Source organism: Dendrobium catenatum, unplaced genomic scaffold (assembly GCF_001605985.2).
Source record: "Dendrobium catenatum unplaced genomic scaffold, ASM160598v2 fragScaff_scaffold_621, whole genome shotgun sequence".
Lineage (NCBI taxonomy): Eukaryota > Viridiplantae > Streptophyta > Magnoliopsida > Asparagales > Orchidaceae > Dendrobium > Dendrobium catenatum.
Genome location: NW_021319083.1, coordinates 27,590,228 through 27,612,580, shown reverse-complemented (window position 1 = coordinate 27,612,580; position 22,353 = coordinate 27,590,228).

The following is a 22,353-nucleotide window of genomic DNA, read 5'->3' as shown; positions in this document are numbered from 1 at the left end:
GATCAGAGTATATGCATTCCTAAATCTCTATCAAGTTTTAGGGATAAAAATAAAGGTTTATAGCCTTCAAACAATTTTTTTGTCTCCTTATAACCTAGAACATTAAATATCCTATTTTTAGGCATGTCAACATTTCATTTCAATACTCCAAATTGTTAAAGTATTCATCCATAGAGGATATACATCACACTAGATATTAACTACAAATATAACCATTGTGTACATTAAATGAAGAACAAGAGATATTAAAACATCAATGTATCTTTCAAGCCATAAGAGTATGCTTTAGTATTTTTATATTTTGTACACCATCAACCCAAAATTAGAGAATTAGCCAAATATAGATATTCAACAAGTAAACTCATTTCATTTCATTCATTAAAAGAGGGGATATAAGAGAAGTGATAAGAAAATTATCACCTAGAAGGATCAAATGAACTTCTCTACACACCTTCTTCCAACCATAGAGTTACTTACACATGAAAGTCCTTATAGGTTGTTAGACTTAAAGCAATTGTCTAAAGGCTAACCAAAAGCGCGAGGTGGAAGGGGGAGGTGGGGGGGGGGGGGGGGGGAGGTGAATTGATAATTTAAAAAACCTTTTAGAAATTTAAAAAAATTGTTCTTATAATTTTAAGCATAAAAATGTTTTATCAAACTAATCTTTTCAACCACAAAAATAATAAAAAATAAAAAATAAAAGAACACATAAATTTATAGTTGTTCAGTCCAACTCGACCTACATCCACTCCCTGAAGACTCCCTATTCATGTATTGCACTATTACTAAAGTGACTCTCCTTTTGTTCACACAGCAAGGAAGAGAAGCATTTATAATTCACATCTCTTCCACCAATCCCGGGTGCGATAGAGTACCATCATCCTTTCACACTCTCCAAGTGTCGGCAAAGAACAGTCATCCTTTCACACCCTCCTGGTGTCGGTAGAGAACTGTCATCCTTTCACTCACTCATGGTGTCAACATAGAACCATTATCCTTTCACACCCTCTTGGTATCGGTAGAGAACCGGTTCTTCTCCAATGATCTTCTCTCGAGAAACTTCAAAAAAGTAAGGAAGAGATTTGAGAAAAAACTTACAAAGAGATCCTCAACTTTGGGAAATCTTGTGAATCCTTCACAAATTTCACTTGCAATATCTCTTTCAACACTCTCCCAAAGTACGCTCACACTTTCTCTCAAAGAAAAAATGAAGAATCATATATTCCAGTCATTTTTTAGGATTCATATATGAATGACACAAAAAACCATCTAGAAAAATAAAAATTTAAATTTACCATCCATGATTGTACAGTACGATCGATTATCGTACGCACGAATAGTTCAAAATTTGTTCGTACAATCCAGTACGAACCGATTTTGAACTATGATTGAACTGTGTACGAACTGGCATCGTATAGTATGATCAGTTCAAAATTAAATAGATTCGTCCTATACGATTCAATACGAACGATTTCATACTCTAGATAACTTATTGTATGAACCCCATATCATACAATACGATATGTTTTAATCAAATTATGTTTCGTTTGGTATGAAAATGAACAAGTCCATTTCGTACTCTAGAAGTCATCTGTATGATCTTAAGATCGTAAAGTATGAATGAATCAAAAAATTTACCAGTTTGTATAGATGAAAAGATATGAAACCATTTTGTACTATGGATATCGTTTATACAAATCTAAGATCGTACAATACGAATAGTTCAGAGAAATTATGAGTTTGTCGGGACAAACTTGTATGTATCTATTTTATACTCTAGATGTCATATATACGAAAGTAACTTCGTAGAGTACGAACAAGACTTAAAAAATTTTCCTAACATGATTCAAATAACTATTTTTTGGAGGAACGCTCAGGTCAAATTGTCCCGTACGATATGAAATCATACAGTACGATTAGTTAAAAAAATCATAGTTTTTACACTCCCCTAGTGTGTGTGCATGATTACCTAATTACAATCACACTCTCTCGGACTCAAGAAAAATATAAAAAGTATAAACTTCAAATATAATAAATCCTAATCTAATCTGTCTTGAAGTCTTTAACTGTCTGGAGTATGATTTTGCTGAAACGTTGGCACATACAAACAATAAAAGCAATATTTTTAATATATGTTAGGAGAAACAATAGTCAATACAATAATATTTTGAAATTATCAAAAACACAAATGATAAGAAAACATAGTTATGAAAACTAAGTTGTAACTATCTCTCCCTTTTTAATGATGGAAAAATAATTATTATTTGAGTTAACATATAAAACAAATTTTCTCCTTAGTTCCCCGTAAATGAATGACCAATTAAAATCAAGGTGGTTCCTATGAAGATCAAAGAAACAAAAACCCTAAAAATAATAATAATAATAAAAATAATAAAAACTCTAAAATTAAAAAGAAACAAACACTAACACAAACTCGAACAAAAACACGAACACGAACATTCTAACATTCAAAACATAACATACACATATCACATCTCATTATACACACATTCAAACAATTATACACATTACAATACAATAAATAATATTATGACTCCCCCTTTTGACAACAACAAAAAGGGAAGAAACCTTGAAATGAAATTTTTCTATAGAGAAACCAAAAGAGTTGAGGATGAAAAGGATTATAAATCAATTGCAAATACAAAATTAAATTCATAATACCAAAAAGAAAATTTTCAAACTTTTAAATCAAAGAACTACTAAGATAAGAAAATTCAACCAAGTTCATTGTTCATGCTAGATAAATTAAATAAAAATGATTAATGCAAAAATAATAAAATGAAGATTAGTTAAATTCAAATTCAATATTGAATATGATTGCTAATTAGATGGATTTAGATTAGAGATTAGATGATAAAGGAAAAAAAAATACTATAAATGCTTTCAATTGGTGACATTGTGTATCTTTTCAAATATTAGTGGCACACTTTGTGCATCTTTTATATTTGGGCTACTTTTATGACTCTTTTCACTTTATGAACTATTGCACATCTTTTCTATTTTTGCACGCTTTGTGCAGTTTCTTTTTTTTTACTTCTTTCAGATATTTCCAATATCAGTAATCTAAATTCAAATTCTACTAATAACAAAAATAAACATATTTAAAAAGAAAATAAAAATAATAAGACATCAATCTTGCAATAAAAGTTTAGATATGTTTGTCTATAAGAATATGAAATTGATCTCCTTGTCTACATCCAGTCATAATTTAATTTAAACTTTTGAAAGATTAAATTTTGTAAGAAAATTAATTTGTAAATCAATGTAATTCAGAATTCATTCCAATGATCAACTACAAAATATTTTTCCATTAAAAATATAAACTTTTTAAGAGATGTAATCAAATGCAACTAAATAAAATATCCCAACATTCCATTGATATAAAGGAGCACATATAAACATGTTTCTCATTTTATTCCACATAACAACGATCAACTAACATAATCATAGAGATTCAAAGCAACATATAAAATCACTAAACTCATAGAAGAAACATTAAAACAATAAACATAACAACTCATAAGTGATAACAACAAGTAAGTACATCTAGAAATCTGTGGGGCCCTAATCTAGAGGAGGTGGCTGGTTGAACATTGAAAGTAATTATTCATCATAGCTACATTCGTGTTGACCATGTCAAATTTACCACGGATCCAACCCATGCCTTCCTGATATATCACATCCTGTTGATTTAAGTGATTAAAAATTTGATCAAAGTTTTGATCAAAATGAGTCTCCAATCTATCGAAGCGCTAGACCATTTTTTGGTAAAAATTATTGTTAGGTCTAGGTGCAGGTACTAGAGCAGGAGCTCCCTCTTCTTCCTCTAAATCATCACTCCCAGAACTCTGATCCCACCCAAAAAGTGCCCGAAAAGAGGCATTAGTGAAGTAAATAGGAAGTTCTGTGGGAGGATCAGGATGTATTAGATTGTATTCTTTTCTAGGATGTGGGCAACTAGATGTTCTAAAGCTACATTTTTCTTTCTCTTATAATGTGGAAGTTTAATTTAAAAAAGATTGTAAATATAATCCATGATGAGTTGGGCTTCATCAAAAGGCTTTTCAGTCATTATCAAGTAAGTGAATGTAAACAAAAGAGGAGTCATATTAATGCGATCATCAATTTTAGGAATAAGTGATGATATGCTGGATGACCCGATCATTTTGATTTGGAGTGTAAACCCTAGACAAATGACTCACTTGGGAGATTCCTCTAAGAGTTTGATTAATTTTAGACCAATCAAAATTGGCTCTTGAGGTCAAAGTATGGGCTCGAATCATCCCTTGGGTTCTCAGATGGAGAAAGTTGCCTAAATCTTTTTTGTAATCTTTGCCCGTTGTTTGATAACATAGGAAGTAATCCTAGAGTGGTCCTGATTAAATCCCATGTTTTCCAGAAATAATTGGAAAGTATCTTTATGGTAGGCATATATGAGAGTTAGGATGAAAGAAAGTTGAGTTGAAGCAAATAAGGGTATGATGGAGAAATAAAGATCATCCTGAATGAGAACTCGAGAAGGGGTGATTTTAACAGCAGAATACCTAAAGTAGGCTAGAAGAAAGTTATCATCCCTATCAGTTCTAGAAGAAGATCCCTTAGAGAGACGTGGACGTTTTGCTAGAACTTGTCATTTCTAAGACGTGGGCTCTAGAGGGCTTTGAAATAAATATGAAAGTGAATGAAAATGATTTCAAAGATCCTTCTATTTAAAGGAAATGCCATATCATATAGTACGAAACATGAATCGTACGTATAATTTTAAAATCATACTGGACAAAAATATTTGTATGTACTAACGAAAATGACCAAAAATGAAATGACTTTTTGTAAAACGCCATTTTTCGAGGAATCCTTTCGTACATGAGTTTTGATCATATGATCGTACAGACAAATAGGTGTTCTTCCGGGATGATCAAAATCTTCAAAATCATTTTAAAGATGGTTAGGTTCGTCCCCCATATAAACTTACAATTAGATCGTACATATGAAATATGGTTTTGTACGTACAATCAACAATTAATAACTAACTCCAACTTAAACCATCCCCACGTGTACAGACGAAACTACACATATTATACAGTATGAATCCTATTAAAAACTAAGTATCACATGCTCAACTTGGAAACCTATCATGAACAAGCTACATAATTCTTACATGACAAAAAAAGTCCGTACATTATAAAAATATCACTTAGAAAATAATACATGACAATAAAAAAATCTCTCAAAAACCAATCACCTTACATCAAATGACTTTATTTCAGTCTAATAAAAAATAAAACTGAAAAACAAGACTAAACATAAAAAAAAACAAATAAAATAGATAAACATAAATAAATTAAATAGACACATATTTACAACATATCAAGTTTATAGAATTTTCAATTTAAGCATAAGATCAATTACACCTAACCTGGTTCTTAAGGTGCTAAAAGTGTCAAAGGTCAATGATTTTGTAAAAATATATGCAAGTTGATTTTTTGTAGTAATATGATTCAATTCAATTTCTCCCTTAGCTGCTACACGATCTATAATGAAGTGATGCCTTATATTTATATACTTGATTCTAGAATGTTGAGTAGGATTATTTGAAATGCATATAACATTAGTATTATCAAAAAAATTAGAATGATGCCAATTGAAAATCCTAAATCAATCAATTATTGTTTCAACCAAAGAACTTATGGCAACAACTACCTAAGGCAATGTATTATGCTTCAGTGTAGTAGATAGAGCTATTGAATTTCATTCTTTACTCGACCAAGAGACTAATTAATTTTTTTTTATGAATTGACTAGTTTCATATGTACTTTTTTGATCAACTCTACATCATGTAAAATTTGAATCATAATATCTAACAATTTCAAATGAAGAGCTGTGCTTAAGATATCAAATTCCTAAGTTTTGAGTTCTCAAAAGATATCTCAGAATTCTTTTTATTACTGTTAAATGTGATTCTTTTATATCATATTGAAATCTAGCACACAAATAAATATTGAATATTATATCTAGTCTGCTAGTAGTCAAGTAAAGCAATAATTCAATTAGACCTCTAAATTTTTTATATCAACAGATTTTTCCTTAGGATCCTTATCTAATTGAACTAAGGAACTCATTGGTGTAGTCACTAGTTTAGCATTAAACATTTTATATTTCTTGAGGATGTTCTTAATATACTTTAACTAACTAAGAAAACTTTCTTCCTCATTTTGTTTTATGCTAAAACTAAGAAAATAACTCAAATCTTTCATCAAACTCATCTCAAATTCACTACTTATTATTTTTGAAAAATCATCACAAAGATTTTTATTTGTAGATCCAAACAAGATGACATCAACATATATTTGAACAATGAGTATATCATCTCCTACCTTCTTCAAAAAGAGAGTGGTGTCCACAATTCCTTTCACAAAAAATCTCTCTAATAGGAAAGTGTTTAATCTCTCATACCAAGCATTAGGTGTTTGTTTTAGTCAATACAATTTCTTTTTCAATTTAAACACATGATTAGGGAATTTAGAATTTTCAAAATTTAGAAGTTGTTTAACATAACTATCCTCTTATATCACCCCATTCAAAAAGACACTTTTAACATCCATTTGATATAATTTAAAACCTTTAAAACAGGCAAAGACTAATAAAAACCCAATTGCTTCAAGTCTGACTACAGAGACAAATTTCTCTTTAAAATTAATCCATTCTATTTTATTATACCCCTTGACCACCAATATTGCTTTATTTCTAATCACAACTCCTGAATCATATATTTTATTTTTGAATACCCACTTAGTTCCAACAACAATTTGACCCTTTGGCCTTTCAATCAATATCTAAATATCATTTCTTACAAATTGATTCAACTCTTCTTGTATGGCCAAAATCCAAAATTCATCTAAAAGTGCTTGATTTATATTTGTATGTTCAACCATCTATATAAAGAAAGATTGGTTCACCTCTTTTCTAAGTCCACGCCTAGTCCTAACACCCTCACTAGGTTTACCTAAAATCAATTCCTTAGGGTGATTCTTAGAAAATTATCATTTTTTAAGCAAAGGGTTTTCTTTTCACAACATTCTCTTCCAAATTTATCTTTTTAATTTCTTGGGAGTTATTTTTAATATGGTCATCTTCCAACCTTGGCTCTTCCAAATATTAGATTCAACGAACATAACATGTGTGGTTTCCTCAACTACCAAAATTCTTTTGTTAAAAACTCTATAAGATTTTTCAACACTAGAGTATCCAAGAAAAATTTCTTTATTAGATTTTGGATCAAATTTTCATAAAGGAGTTTTCCATTATTATAAATAAACACCATACAACCAAAAATATACAAATGTGAAAAATTTGGTGCTCCCCTTAAGAAGTTCATTGGGTGTCTTATTCAATTTGGATCTAATATTCACCCTATTCAAAACATAACATGCTGTACTAATCACTTCAATCCAAAAATATTTTGGAAGTGAATATTCTACCAACATTGATAAAGCAGCTTTAATTAATTTTATGTTCTTTCTTTCTACTATCCCATTCTACTGAGGGGTCCTAGGTGCTGAAAAATTATTATCAATTATTTTCTCTTTACAAAAATAAACAAAATTTTCATTTTTAAATTCACCTCCGTGATCACTTTGAATTGATAAAATCTCATACCCTAATTTCCTCTGAATCCGAGTACAAAATTTTTGAAATTCCTCAATTGATCCACTCTTATGAAATAAAAATTTAATTCAAGTGAATCTTGTAAAATCGTCAACTATGACAAATCCAAACACTTTACCTCATAGACTTACAGTGCTAACTAGTACAAAAAGATCCATGTGAAAGATTTCTAATGATTTGCTAGTTCTAAGATCCTTAATGAAATGAAAGGAGGACTTCACCTATATTCCTAATTTACATGCATTACACAGGTGATTCTTAATAAAGTCTAGTTTTGGTATTCTTCTAACCAATTCTTTTTGAGTATTTTTCTTAAGATTTTTCATACTAGTGTGAAAAAGTCTCCTATGTCATAACAATGATTCATCACTAATTATTTTTAGACAAAAAATATTAAGAGATATAAGACAATTCAAATCAAGCATGTACATATTATTTACTCTAATTTCATGCAATACATAAATTCCATTTTGACTTATTATACAAGTAGTGGGAAAATATTTTACACTATAACCCTTATCACATAGTTGACTAATACTCAACAAATTATGTTTTAAGCCTTCTACAAGTAAAATATTTTCAATGAAAAAATTGCTCTAGAAGTAAAACATTCTCAATGAAAAATTTGTTAAATGTTTCCAATCATATATATGCCAACCACTTTTGTAGTGGTATTGTCTCCCAATATAACCTTTCCTCCATTCCTTACTTCCAGCGATATGAATTATGTAGTGTCTTCAGCCTTATGCTTCAAACATCCACTGTCCAGGTACCAAATGCTCTCACGAGATCTTATATGAGAGTATTTCTATAAGATAATCAAACATTAGTCTTGAGAACTTAAATAAGTTTGGGCTCTCCTCTTCGTAAAATTAATCTAGATGTATATTTGATATACTTTATTTTATATATCTTTGGACTCCACACCAGCTATGATTTACTACGAATAGTGCAAGTGTGAAATAATGACCAATCATTCCACAAGAAAAATATTTCACTCCAGGAAAAAGATTTATCAATCTACGTAAGTAAAACTATCTTTTCCTATGTTTGAAAAGTTTTTACTTCTTATCAAGATTGAAAATTTATTCAGATGTGGGTGGAATCCTATTTTTCTCATGTGCTTTCAATTCTTCTTTAAAAATTAAATTAGCACTTTCTAAAATTGCACTATCAACTTTCAAATAATGCTCTCTTCTATCAAATTCATTCATAAATGTTTTAAAATCATTTTCAAATTCAGTGTTGGATGATTTTAATAGTTCATTTTGTTTGTTCAATTCATTAAACTCATTCAATAGTTTCATATGGCTGTTATCAATCAGTGCGTGATCTTTCCTAAAGATTTTCTCCTCTTTTTATAATTCTAAAAAATCTAAGTTTAACCTAGCATGCATCTTTTTGATTTTTTATATGTAGTATGCTTTTTCTTAGAAACATCAAATAACCCTTCATAGGTTAAGTCACATACCTCTTCTTGATCTGACTAATCAAGCTTGTCGGCCATCAAACACAAGTTGGTAATTTCCTCCTCTACTTCTACTTCTAAAGAACTTAATGTTGAGTCCGCTCAAAATGCTCTCTATAATATCTTCTTGCCCTTCCTTACATTACTTTTTTCCTCAAAATTTTCCTTGCTAAGATTGGCTTTAAGATTCGGGCAATTTGATTTGATGTGTCCATACTTCCGACATTCATAGTAAATTACATCATTATAAGCCTTAACATTTTTGTGGAACTTACCTTTCTTCCACTAATGACGTTTCCTTTGCTTCCTTTTTAGAAAACTCTTGAATTGCTTTATCATTAAGGCAATGTCATCTTCATTCTCAGGCTGAGACTTATCACTCTCCAAGTCATCCACTTTCAACACTATGTTATTCTCCTTTTGCTTCTCATCTATGCGCATCAATATATCTTTGAGTCACTCCTTGCTCGTAAGCAATTAGTAATTTAAGAAGATTATCAATAGAATAAATATTTAAATCTTTTGATTCCATTATAGCAGTAATATTTGCATCATAAGCAGTAGGCAAACAATGAAGAATCTTATTTACTTTCTCAACATTCGTTAGTTCCATACCTAAAGTATGCAATAAGGTGACCATTTGTGTGAAATGTATATACATGTCAGTGATTGATTCATTTGATTTCATGCAAAATTGTTCTTAATTATGTAATAAAATATTCAATCTAGATTGTTTCACTTTGTTAGTCCCTTCATATGTGATACAAAATCTATCCTAGTTTTTTTTCCACTTTTACAAGTAAAGACATGCATATAATCTTTAGATTTAAGTGCATATAAAAAATTGTTCAAACATTTAATGTTTAACTGAGTTGAGTCTTTTTCTTCTTCAGTCCAGTCAGCAAATAGTGTCTTAGTTATAATGTCATCTACAAGTCTAGTTGGCCTAGTGTATCCTTCATGTACTAAAATTTACATGCGATAGTCAAACGATTGAAGAAAAGTAGACATACATATTTTTCAAAAATCAAAATAGATGTTACCAAACAATGGGGTCTAGTGATCGAATATCCTTCAAGTGTGTTACTGTTTCCAAAAGTAGTCATGATGGTTTTCAAAAAATTGTCTAAATCTTAATTTTTAAAAGTAGGCTCTGATACCACTTAAAAGTATGTATAGGTTGTTAGACCTAAAGTAATTATCCCAAGACTAATAAAGGGGGGGGAGGGGGGGTGAATTGGTAATTTAAAAAACCTTTTAAAAATTTTAGAAAATCATTATTATAATTTTAAGCACAATAAATGTTTTATTAAACTAAGCTTTTCAACCAAAAAATTAAATAAAAATACAAAAAATTAAAAATACGATGAATAAAATAAAAGAATACAATAATCTATAGTGGTTTGATCCAACTATACCTATATCAACTCCATGAAGACCCCCTCTTCAAGTATTGTATTATTATCAAAGTGACTATCCTTTTGCTCCCATAGCAAGGTGGAGAAGCCTTTACAATTCACCTTTCTTCTACCAATCCCTGATGCGACAGAGTACCGTCATCCTTTCACACTCTCCAAGTATCGGCAGAGAACCGTCATCCTTCACACCCTCCTAGTCCCGACAAAGAACTGTCGTTATTTCACACCCTCCTGGTGTCGGCAAAGAACCAGATCTTCTCCAAAGTTATTCTCTCGAGCAACTTCAAAGAAGTAAGAAAGAGATTCGACCAAAACTTATAAAGAGATCCTCACCTTTGAGCAACCTTGTGAACCCTTCATAAATTACACATGCAAGATCTCTTTCCACACTCTTAAACATTCTCCCAAAGCACTCTCACATTTGCCTCAAAGAAAAAAAAAAGAATAAGCATATGTTCCAGTTTGTTTTTTATGACTTATATATGAATGACACGAAAAATTGTCAAAAAAACTAAAAATTTTAATTTGACCATCCATGATTATACAGTTTAATTAATCATCGTACATATGAATAGTTCAAAATTTGCTCATACGATCTAGTACAAACCAATTTCATACTCTAATTGACCTGTGTACGAATTGATATCATATAATACAATTAGTTCAAAATTGAATAAATTCATCTGGTACGATTCAGTACAAATAGATTTCGTACACTGGATAACGTATTGTATGAACCCTATATCATACAGTACAATATGTTTTAATCAAACCTTATTTTGTTTAATACAAAAATGAGCGAGTCCATTTCATACTCAAGAAGTCGTCTGTATGATCTTAAAATCATACAATACGAACAATTTAAAAACTTTACCTGTTCATATGGACGAAAAGATATGCAACTATTTCATACTCTAGACATTGTCTGTACAAACCTAAGATCATATAGCATGAATAATTCAGAGAAATTACGAGTTTGTCGGGAAAAACTTGTACGTATCTATTTCATACTATGGATGTCATCTGTATGAAGGTAACTTTGTATAGTATGAACAAGACTTATAAAGTTTTCCTAGCATGGTTTGATTAACTATTTTCTAGAGGAACGCTCAGGTCAAATCATCTCGGAGAATACAAAATCGTACAATATGATTAGTTTAAAAAATTATAGTTTTTATACTCCCCTAGTGTGTGTGTGCATGATTATCCAATTACAATCACACTCTCTCAGACTCAAGAAAAATATAAAAAGTATAGACTTCAAATACAATAAATCCTTGTCTAATCTTTCTTGAAGTCTTCAACAGTTTAGATTATGATTTCTCTGAAACGTTAGTACACACAAAAAATTAAAGTAATATTTCTAATATATGTTAGGAGAAACAATAGTAAATACAATAATATTTTGAAATCATCAAAAACACACATGATATGAAAACATAGTTATGAAGACTAAGTTGCAACAACACATATAGGCTAAGATCTTCATAATCAAAGTATCTTGCACTTTTCTAGCCTCCCTTAGCCTTTTCTTTAAGGGGGCACTAAAAAATACAATCAAAATTATATAATATACCTTAAGTGATAGAACTCTCCAAATAACAGAACTAAATAGCTATTTATAGTAAGTACAGAGATAGGTTCAAACGTCACGATGCTCGATAAGGTGGCACCACAATAGTATAAAATGAGCCTCAACACTGTAATGTTGGCTTTGGTGCAGCGCTAGCTAATCTGGCATGACTAATAATTGAAATGATGTATCTTTTGGTTGAGTCGGCCTGGCTCCTCGTGTTGAAAACTGCTTCTTTGTAGTACTACAAAATTTGAGTGCTACGACGCTTGAATGTAAAATTTTGGCACTTAGGCGTTGAAAGATTTGGTGCTCCGACACTCATTTTCTTGAGGCACCAATGTTATGGTGCTTAATTTGGTGCCATAGAGCTGTAAAATAGAGAACTTGGTGGTACCATGTCTGAATCTGGCATTAAGGTGTTGTAAAAATATATGCTATGGTGCTTATGATGATTGCACTACAACACTATTCAACACTTTCTGCAGAGCCTCATGCTACAAATTTAACTTTTTATAGCTTGCTATAAAAACCTATGCTGCGGTGCTTATGATGATGGGTCTACAACGCTATTCAACTCTTGTAAATTTTTACCTTCTCATGAACATTTCATGCACAAACAAGACTAAAACAACACATGTTTACTAAATTTAAACACAATAAATGGTACGTAATTTACATTTAACACAACCTACTTGCAACCATGCTTCTATTTTCACAAGTTTTAGAAATCAATTTGCAACTATAGGATTATCACCAATGCAATCTAATGACTATTTAATTGGTTGTTTGGTGCTTCTAATAACTCACATGACCCCTGCAGTACTTTTCTGCAGAGCCTCTTGCTATAAATTTAACTTCTTATTATGTAAGTGGGTAAACAAATTTGTTGTCAATTGAATTACATCATATGCATTTCTTTTTTACTTTTGAATTACTTAGTATGCATTCCACATGATAAGAGAATTTTGTAGAATATTATTATTTTTGTTAGTTGGTAAAAGTGAAGGGTTGCAAGAAAATCTATGCATGAACATCATCAAGAAGGATGTGGATAGTACTTTTCCAATATGTAATCCCCTTTCCCTAAAAAGGGAAGGTTAGGCTAATATAAAATTGTGAAAGAATAATAGCTAAATAAAAATTGTGGCTACAATCTAAAAAGTAAAGTAATAATAAAGCCGTCCTAAACAAGCTTATGAGTCCGTCTGTGACAGCTACATTAATTTATAAAGGTGATTGTAAAGCTATTGTGGAGAAATCAACTTCTTTAATGTAAAAACAACTTTCTAGCATTAAAAAATAAATAAAAAATAATGGCCAAATAAAAAGAATTGCTGTGATATAAAGAGTAAAACAATAATAAAACTATCCCACCTAAATTTCATCGAAATTCTCAATTTGTGATAGTTATTTGCTGAAAAATTTGTGCTTTCTATAGTGTTTACAGCTTCATATGAACATTAAATAATACTTCGACAATTCAATAGTATATGAATCCAGAGAAAGAAGTTGAGAACACATAATCATTAACCTTTATAGGATTGACCAAATAAAGCCATTGCGTTAATACTCTGATTCACAGCTAATTGCAAAAGAACCAACAAATGAAATAAATTAAGTGTAACGACAAAAATACATGAATTCCACCATTCAAATACCCTATATATATATATATATATATATATAGTATATATATATTATATATATTTCATATATAAATGAATTTTGCATTTTATTTATTATTTCGTTGGGTGTAGTGGGTCAGAGTCTTAGAGAGAGACCTAGTTAGGCAATTGATAAAGATGAGGTTTGTTTAGTTGGTGAGAGAGACCAAAGGATAATAGTCGGATTCAAATGAACTTTTGATATCGTTAGATTTGTACTATCTGGATGTTTAGTTAGAGTATAAGTTCTTTATAATCGGAGTTTGGATGACACTGAATTTAATTTTGAATGTTACAAGTGATATCAGATTAAATGGCTTGGTTGAAGTTTTCATATTTACAACACATATTATTTTTATTTAATAATTTTTATAATAGAAAAAAAATTATTTTTTAAGTTGATAAATATTTAAACTTTTACTATTTAATTATAAGAATGAATTTATATATATATATATATATGTGAATTTGTTTGATAATTATATATTTAAATTATATCTAAATATTTAACATAACTCAATAATAATTATTATTATTAATATTTATATGATTATATGTAATTTTAAATTTAGATATATTAAATCATTTTAAAGATTGAATATATTTAAATTAAAATTAAGAAGATAGTGTGTGAAATTATGCCTATTTTAGTCATAATTTATATTATTCATTATCATTTTTACATCATCATAATTCAACCCCAGAATCCAACATTGGAACTCTGGATCTCTGATCTATCTAGGTTCTATGTCTAGTCTAATTTTTACAAACCTGAAGAATATTATTTCGCATCATTAAGTAGTTCTGAAATTGGCAATTGGGAATCATTATATTTCTTTTAAGAATACTAGATGGCTCTCACTTATAACGTTAACAGTCTATAATTGGCCTTTCTTTCTGCAAATTTATTTTTTTTCGTTAATTTTGTTGTCAAATTTTGTCTATAAGTGATGTGTAACTTTACTAGTACGTCAACTTGACACGTTAGAACCTGTGAATAAGAAAATAGAGTACGTGTAGGGACAATAAAGAGACAAAGAAAAAAAACTACAAATCTCAAACTAGCATAGTATCTACTATCGGAGAAAGTTTAGGGTCCCACAATAGTTTCTCGTCATCTTTTATTTATGGGGCTCTAAGGGTTGTAGGAAAGATCGTATAGAGAAAAAAATATAAAATTATGAACTATACAAAATATTGTTACAAAGCCACATGCTAATCTAAACATGTGACACCTCCCAGTAGTTTGGAGGGCGATGAAGTCAACTAGCAAGCTCGATGGTGGCAAGTAAGCTCTAGTTGAGTCTACAAGTGAACCTTGGCGAGTGGTCGAGCGTGACTGATGACTTTTGTAGAAGATCTCGGTCTGCATTGAGGAAAAAGGCGACTGAGATGCTGGAAGAATAGAGAGCTTTAAGTCAAATCAAGCTTTTAAGATCGAATCGGACTGGCCGGTTTGGCTAGTTCAATCATGAACCGACCATATGGCTGACCTGATTTATTATAAAACCTGCCTTTGCATTGAATCCATAGTTGAATGGGCTGAACTTGCCTGGCCGGCTTCAACCGGCAAACCAATGAGTCGTCACGGTTTTTTAAACAGATCAGATCCATGAACCATTAAAAATATTAATAAATTAACTTAATATATTTAGAAAAAAATATTAACTAAACAAATAACTTTTGAATTTAATTTAATTTAATTTCTTAATTAATCATTAAGATTCCTAAAAAAATTATTTGGCCAAAGAAATTATGAAACTTTGTATTTTACATGGGCTCCACAAATTCGACTGGAAACACAAAAAGTAAAATAAACAATACAAGGAAAGTTTCCAAGTGAATCTGGGACAAAATAAGTTGAAAGTTCTCAAAAGATGTACAACTTAGGAAACATATTTTTTAAAACAAATTTTAAATATTTTTTATAATGAAATAATAAATTATTTTTAATTAGTTAATATTATTTCATATATTTATTTATTTATTTTTACACTACAAAAATTAGAGTTTTTATTTATTTATTATAATAAATATCTAACTATGAATAATTTTATAGATGTAAATTTTATAATGTGAATTAATACATAATCTATATGTGCAATCATATCTAAACATAATAATTTTACAATGAATATATTGAATTTAATAATTTATATGTAATTAATTTAAGATCGAAGGTATTTAAAAAATTAAAAATTATAAAAGATATTATTAATATATAAATTTTGATTATTTTTTTTAAATTTATATAATTATATGATTATTACATTGTTATTATGTCGTTTAAAATTTATTTAAATAGTTTTCATACTTATTATGTCATCTGGTTCAACCCCCGTTTCGACCCCGGTCGAACCATTGAACTTTGAACATCTCCTTTTGGCTTTATGTCTAGAATGATTTTCACAATCTTGGATCGAATAATATTGGTCAAATAGTGTGGGGGGTTCTTGTAATAGGCACCAACCTATAGTTGAGTTAGGTGGGCTTGAATGTTATGGGAGAGAACTACGAAGTAGGTAGTAGCGAGTGGTGGTTGACGAGGTTTCTCCAACTTGTCCAATGCGGGGCGAGCTCCATATTAGGCTTAAGCATCAATAGCCCGCTAATCTCTCAAGTAAGTTCTTTTGATTGCCCCAGATGCGTGTTATGAACGAATCCCTCTATAGGGTGAATATCCTCATTATGATCCGATTGTTATCTGTGAAGATATTTATAAGTATACATTTAGTTCCTCAATTCACTCGGCCCTTTGACAGCTGAGTGACGAAAAGGGCAACTAAATGAAATTAAATGTGGCTATCAAAAGTTAATAGAAAATTAAATGTGAATTTACTGCTCTCTTTTACTGTAGACAAGAATTCATATTTTTTTTCATTTTTCAATTATTTTAAAAAATTCGGATTATTGCATGCTCAACCTTACTAATCAAACTATGCAATCTCATTAAGCACCTACTGCATTATGCTCACATTCTCCCCACGCTTGCCAGCAAATGGCGTCTGAAATAATCTATCTATTTTTTGAGATAGCGTAGTGTAATATCAACAATTTTGGAACTTGGTTAATTTTTATGATTCTTGTGGTGCCTTCAATAAGTACAAAGTGTAATATCAACAAATTTGGAACTTGGTTAATTAGACTTAAGCCTCGTTTGGGACGGCTGTTTTGCTGCTTCTCAAAATGACTTTTTAGTATAAAAATTAAAATTCTTATACTAGAAAGTTGTTTTAAGAAGCAGCAAGAAAGCCGTTCGAAACGAAGCCTTAATCTAGTATGATTCCTAATCAATTTCTTATTTAATTTATTTAAGTTTAAACATATGAATATTAGAAATGACCATTAATCTTTTTTAAATTAAAATGAGAATTTGACTCTTAATATGACACAATGGAGAAAAAGGATTCATATAGCCTACCCCACATAGTGGGATAAATGCTTGATGTTGTTGTTTTCGTTGTTGTAGGTTAAACTTAAACCCCAATGAATTTGGAGATAAAATAGAGAAGAGTAAAATATAGGAAGTCAAGTCCTTTGAGGGGCACTATGGTGCTTGTAGAGGCCAGGTGGTGTTGTGGCACTATTTTCTTTGTATTATGGTAAGAATAGAGGGAGTGTTGTGATGTTGGAAAGATTGCTACAACACTAAACTCTTAGTTTAAATGAGTTTGGAGGTATTTATAATATTCTAGTTTAGCGCTACAATGTTGTATATCAAAGCGCCACGATGCTATCCACTAAAATAATTTTTTATATATTAAAATCTAAATCGATTTTTTCAAACCCTCTCAATCCCTAAGCTTGTCTGAGAAGGAAGAGGAGAAATAGAAGAGAGAAAGAAGAGAGAGAAAGAGATGAGAGCAATTTAGCGGCTACGTTGCATGATTCGCTCATCAGGCCATTTAAGAGAACAGTTGAACTCGAGGTAGGCTCTCAATACCCTATTTTTTATTTCAATTTCAGTATTTTTATGAAAAGATGTGGAGTAAAAATGCATTTTGATAAGTATAACAAACTTTCTATCGTACAACTTTTGATATATTATATAATCCGTTATTCCGAACATCTTGAATGTGAGAAAAAAACTTTTTCACTAGCTGGTTTTCTCTATGTGAAATTTTGAATTTTTTTGCTAAAAAGTTGGCATTTTCTTTTACTAGCTATAAATCCTTAAAACCCTTAAAATTATGTTTTAAAAATTATTTGCAATTGGTTTTCTAAACAGTGAAACTTTAGAAAATATGAGTAAATTGCACATGCATCATTATCTATAATGTAGTATAATACATAAGTTCATGATTATACTCAACATCTTATTTACATGTTAATTATGTAAAGTTCTGCATACACATTTATTATCATGTGATAGATGTTCTGTTCTGGAAGACTGATAAAGTGCAATATACATTCTATTTTAGGGTAAATTTTTAAAATAATTATCATTAAAAATTTAATTAGTTATTAAACCAACAAAAAAATTAAATTAAAACTAGGGCAAAGTCGCCATTTGAATGGGCGACTTGCTCAAAGTTATAAAAATAAAAAGAAAGATTTTAGGGGGGAGAAGTTAGAGGAGAAATAAATTAAAAATAGAGAAGAAATAGAGTATGAGATATAAATAGAAAAATCCAAAAATTTTTGAGATTTTTTATTCTTTTATTAAATCTTTAAATGCAAATATTTTATCTTTTTTTTTAATAAATTAATTTAGAAAGAAAATTTTTAATGAGTTATTTTCGTGCCAAAAAAATTTTACAATTTATTTATCATAATCAATTTAAAAATACATATTTTTTTTTTTTTATAATTTTTTATTCATAATAAATTATCGTTATTTTAAATTATCTTGTTCCAAGGAAAATGATATTTTAAATAAATGATTTATCTTATCTTTTCATTAAAATTTAGAGAGTAACTTAATTTATTAAAAATATAAATTAAAAACTATGTTTATATTTTTTTTCATAGATATAGAAGTAACGTGGATTTTTTTAAAAAATATAATTGTAATAAAAAATAAGAAATTGATTAATGAAAAAATAAGATAAATATTTATTATATAAAATATTATTTCCTAAAACAAGATAAATTTTAAAAAATAATATGTATTATGGAACAAAAAAATTTAACAAAAAAGATTTATTTTTTAAATTGGATTATGGAAAATTTAAATTGTGAAAATTTTTATACATATTAACTAATAAAAAATTATTTATTTATTTTTTTTAAAAAATAAATAAAAAAAATATTTGCATTTTAAGATTTTAATAAAAAATATAAAAAATAAAAAAAATCTGATGTACCTCATCTCAAGACATCGTGAATAAAAAAAAGATCATTTTTGAATTTTTTTATTTTACTCTGATTCTTTGTTTCTCTCTAATCTTTTAGTTATTTCTATTTTATTTTCTCTCTCCTGAAATGTTTCTTTCTATTTTATTTTTCCTTCTCCTAAAAATGTTTTGTTAAGGGATTCATAACTTGAGCAAGTCGCCCAATTCATTGGGCGACTTTGCCTATTTCAGTGGTAATATAGTTTAATTAATTCTTAATGATATTTTTATTTTTAAAAATTTACCCCTATTTTATGCCCTCAATTTTCTGTTTTGTTCTGTTTTTAATCCTTAAATGTATATGGAGGTTATTTTCGGACCCTTGTCTACTTTGATGTAGATGTAAGAGGTTCAAAGGGAGGCATAAAGTGAAATAGAGATATTTATTAAGAGATTTGTTAATTTCAGCTTTTATCTGAAATGCAGGAAAAACTGTGTATTAGCAATTATTTGTAAATCATTCATTTTGAAGTGAAAGTTTGATTTACATTGTTATTTGAATGTTTTGGAATTTTGGAGTGAATTATCTATTAATTTATTTTTTAAGTTCATTGATAATAACTATTATTGTAATAATTTGTTTATTATTATTATTATTATTATTACTATTTTAACAAAAAAAGCGCGATATAGTAAATAAACAACTGAAATAAAATATTCAATAAATGTTTATAAAAAATGAATAAGTACAGTATTTAATAGGTAAATTTACAGAATACCAAATTAAGCCAGTCAAACATTGGCGTATTTAATAACTTAATAAAAAAGAATGCTTTAATAATTACATAAACAAGTTAATAATATACTAATCTCAATAAAAATAAAGGAAAGCATCTCATTCTCTCTCTACAATGAATAATCATATTTCATTCTTGTTGTGGGGCATTTTAGGCCAGATTAAGGCCCGAGCTTACACACACAATCACAGTATAGGGGTGTCAATTTCGGGTTTCACGGGTCGGTTCGTGTCGGACCCGAAATGACCCGAAAGCTAAACGGGTTGACCCGAACCCGGACCTGTTTTGGATACGGGTTTACTATTCAGGACCCGAACCCGACTCCGATTCGGGGTTCGGTCAACCCGGATTGACCCGCTGACCGAGTTATTTTTGACATAAATACAAAAAAAAATTTAAAAACCAAAATCAAAACAGTAAAATAAACAAAAAATTTTTGCATAAAATAAAAGTTTTATTTATGAATCAGAAGACAATTTGCTAATTACAAAATACAAATTTATACCAAAATATTAAACTTGAAATAACAACAGAAATTGCCCACAAAAATAGTCAGGAACATAGGGGCACGACATGGCTCGATCTCGATTGCACAGAATAACCAGCAGTTAATTGGAACAGAAAAAAATCGTCGAAAGCTTAACAGAAATACGATAGCCATAGGAGCTCGACTTGGCTCGGTTTCACCCACATAAAGTGCATTCACTGCATAACCTAACAAAAAAAACCAGCAGAAACTGAACAAAGAAAAGAAAACTACAAATCGAGCTCGGACTTGGCTCATTTGCACCAGAATATCGGAAAAACCCTAACCCCAAAAGAAACTTCGCATTTCACAATATGTAGATCAAAGGAAAAGGAGAAGAAAGGAAAGAAGATGAGAGATACAAACAGCGAGAGATGTAAGTGTTCTTGTTATCCAAAGCAGATGTGCACGATGAACACCACGAAACCACAGACCAAGAATCTGCCACAGAAGGAGAAGAGAGTAAACAGTCGACAGATCGAGGAGATCTGTAGAGAAGAAAACGATATTCGGAAATGGGAAACCCTAGACGAAGCAGCGAAGTAGAGGAGAGCTCGAGTTTACGGCGCGTGAAATGAGAATGACGAAACCCTAACCCTTAAGTCGTAATGAATCCCGCGAGCCGCGTAAGCGTGAGCTGTCCCGCACGCCGGCACGCGTTTTACGCCGCGTGAAAATAAACAGTGGGTCAAAACGGGTCCGTTATCGGGTTAACTCGGACCCGACCCGAAATTCCATCAGGGTCAATTTTATGAACCCGAACCCGACCCCATTTTCAAACGGGTCGTGTCCAACCCGAAAATTCCGGGTCGTGTTCGAGTCGGGTTTTCGGGTCGTGTCAATTATTGACAGCCCTAATCACATACACAAGACTCGAATTTAAGATCTTTTAGTTGGTAGCCTAAGCTCCCAACCAACGGACCAAGATAAACTGTCATATTTCATTCTCGCTACAACAAATATCTCTTCCCAGTACTATTTTCAACTTTACACTGCACAATGTTGCAATGAATAATCATTGGACATTTTTGATATATATATTTTTTAAATTTTTATGATTATTTTTCAATCCACTAATTTAATTATACTATCAATTACTTTGGGTATCACCAGAAGGAAAATTTTAGATTCAACAAAAGTAACAAAAATAAATATGCATGAAGCAATTATGAAATTTCTAACGATAAAAAAAAATCTATATTCTTAAAATAAAATCAAATTCTAACTGTAAATTCAACCACTAGTAATGATATAAAATTCTTCAAGGTTGTGAAGAATGAGAGGTTCAAGGTTAATTAATTCGACCATAGCTGAATCGGATGATGTAATAAAAATGATGTAATATGTTTTTAATAATATAATTTTTATGTTTAAAAAATAAACAATATTCATACACAATATCTTCTGTAATTTTAAATTTAAATATCTTATTATTATTACAAATTTAAAGTCCCCCAATATATATAATTAATTTGTTGGTTCTCTGGCAATTAGCTTTGTAGTCATATGGCTCTTTAGCAATTAGCTTCGTAATCATTTTCTTGGTTAAAGATTGCCTGCTCTCAGCTACTTTCTCTGGATTCATAAACTACTGAATTATCAAAGTATTATTAAATGTTCATACGAAGCTGGAATCACTAACGTCCTATGCTTTGCCACATTTCTATCGCCATGCTGCTTACAATATTACTCTATATTTTATTCTTTAACTCTTCTTTCTTCTCGATACCACTTAAGCTATCAAACAAAATAAATCTAATAAGAAAATGGAGATTTACAGAGATCGAACGTTGCATGAATTCACCAACCACAAATCCTATGGAGGAGAACGCAGTCGTAGAAGTCCTTGCATTCAGAGTTTGCATGGTTATGGAAATCATGTGAAGCTGATCTCATAAGCCAAGGAGTCTTTTAACATAGGCTTCGACTTTGTTTAGGACGG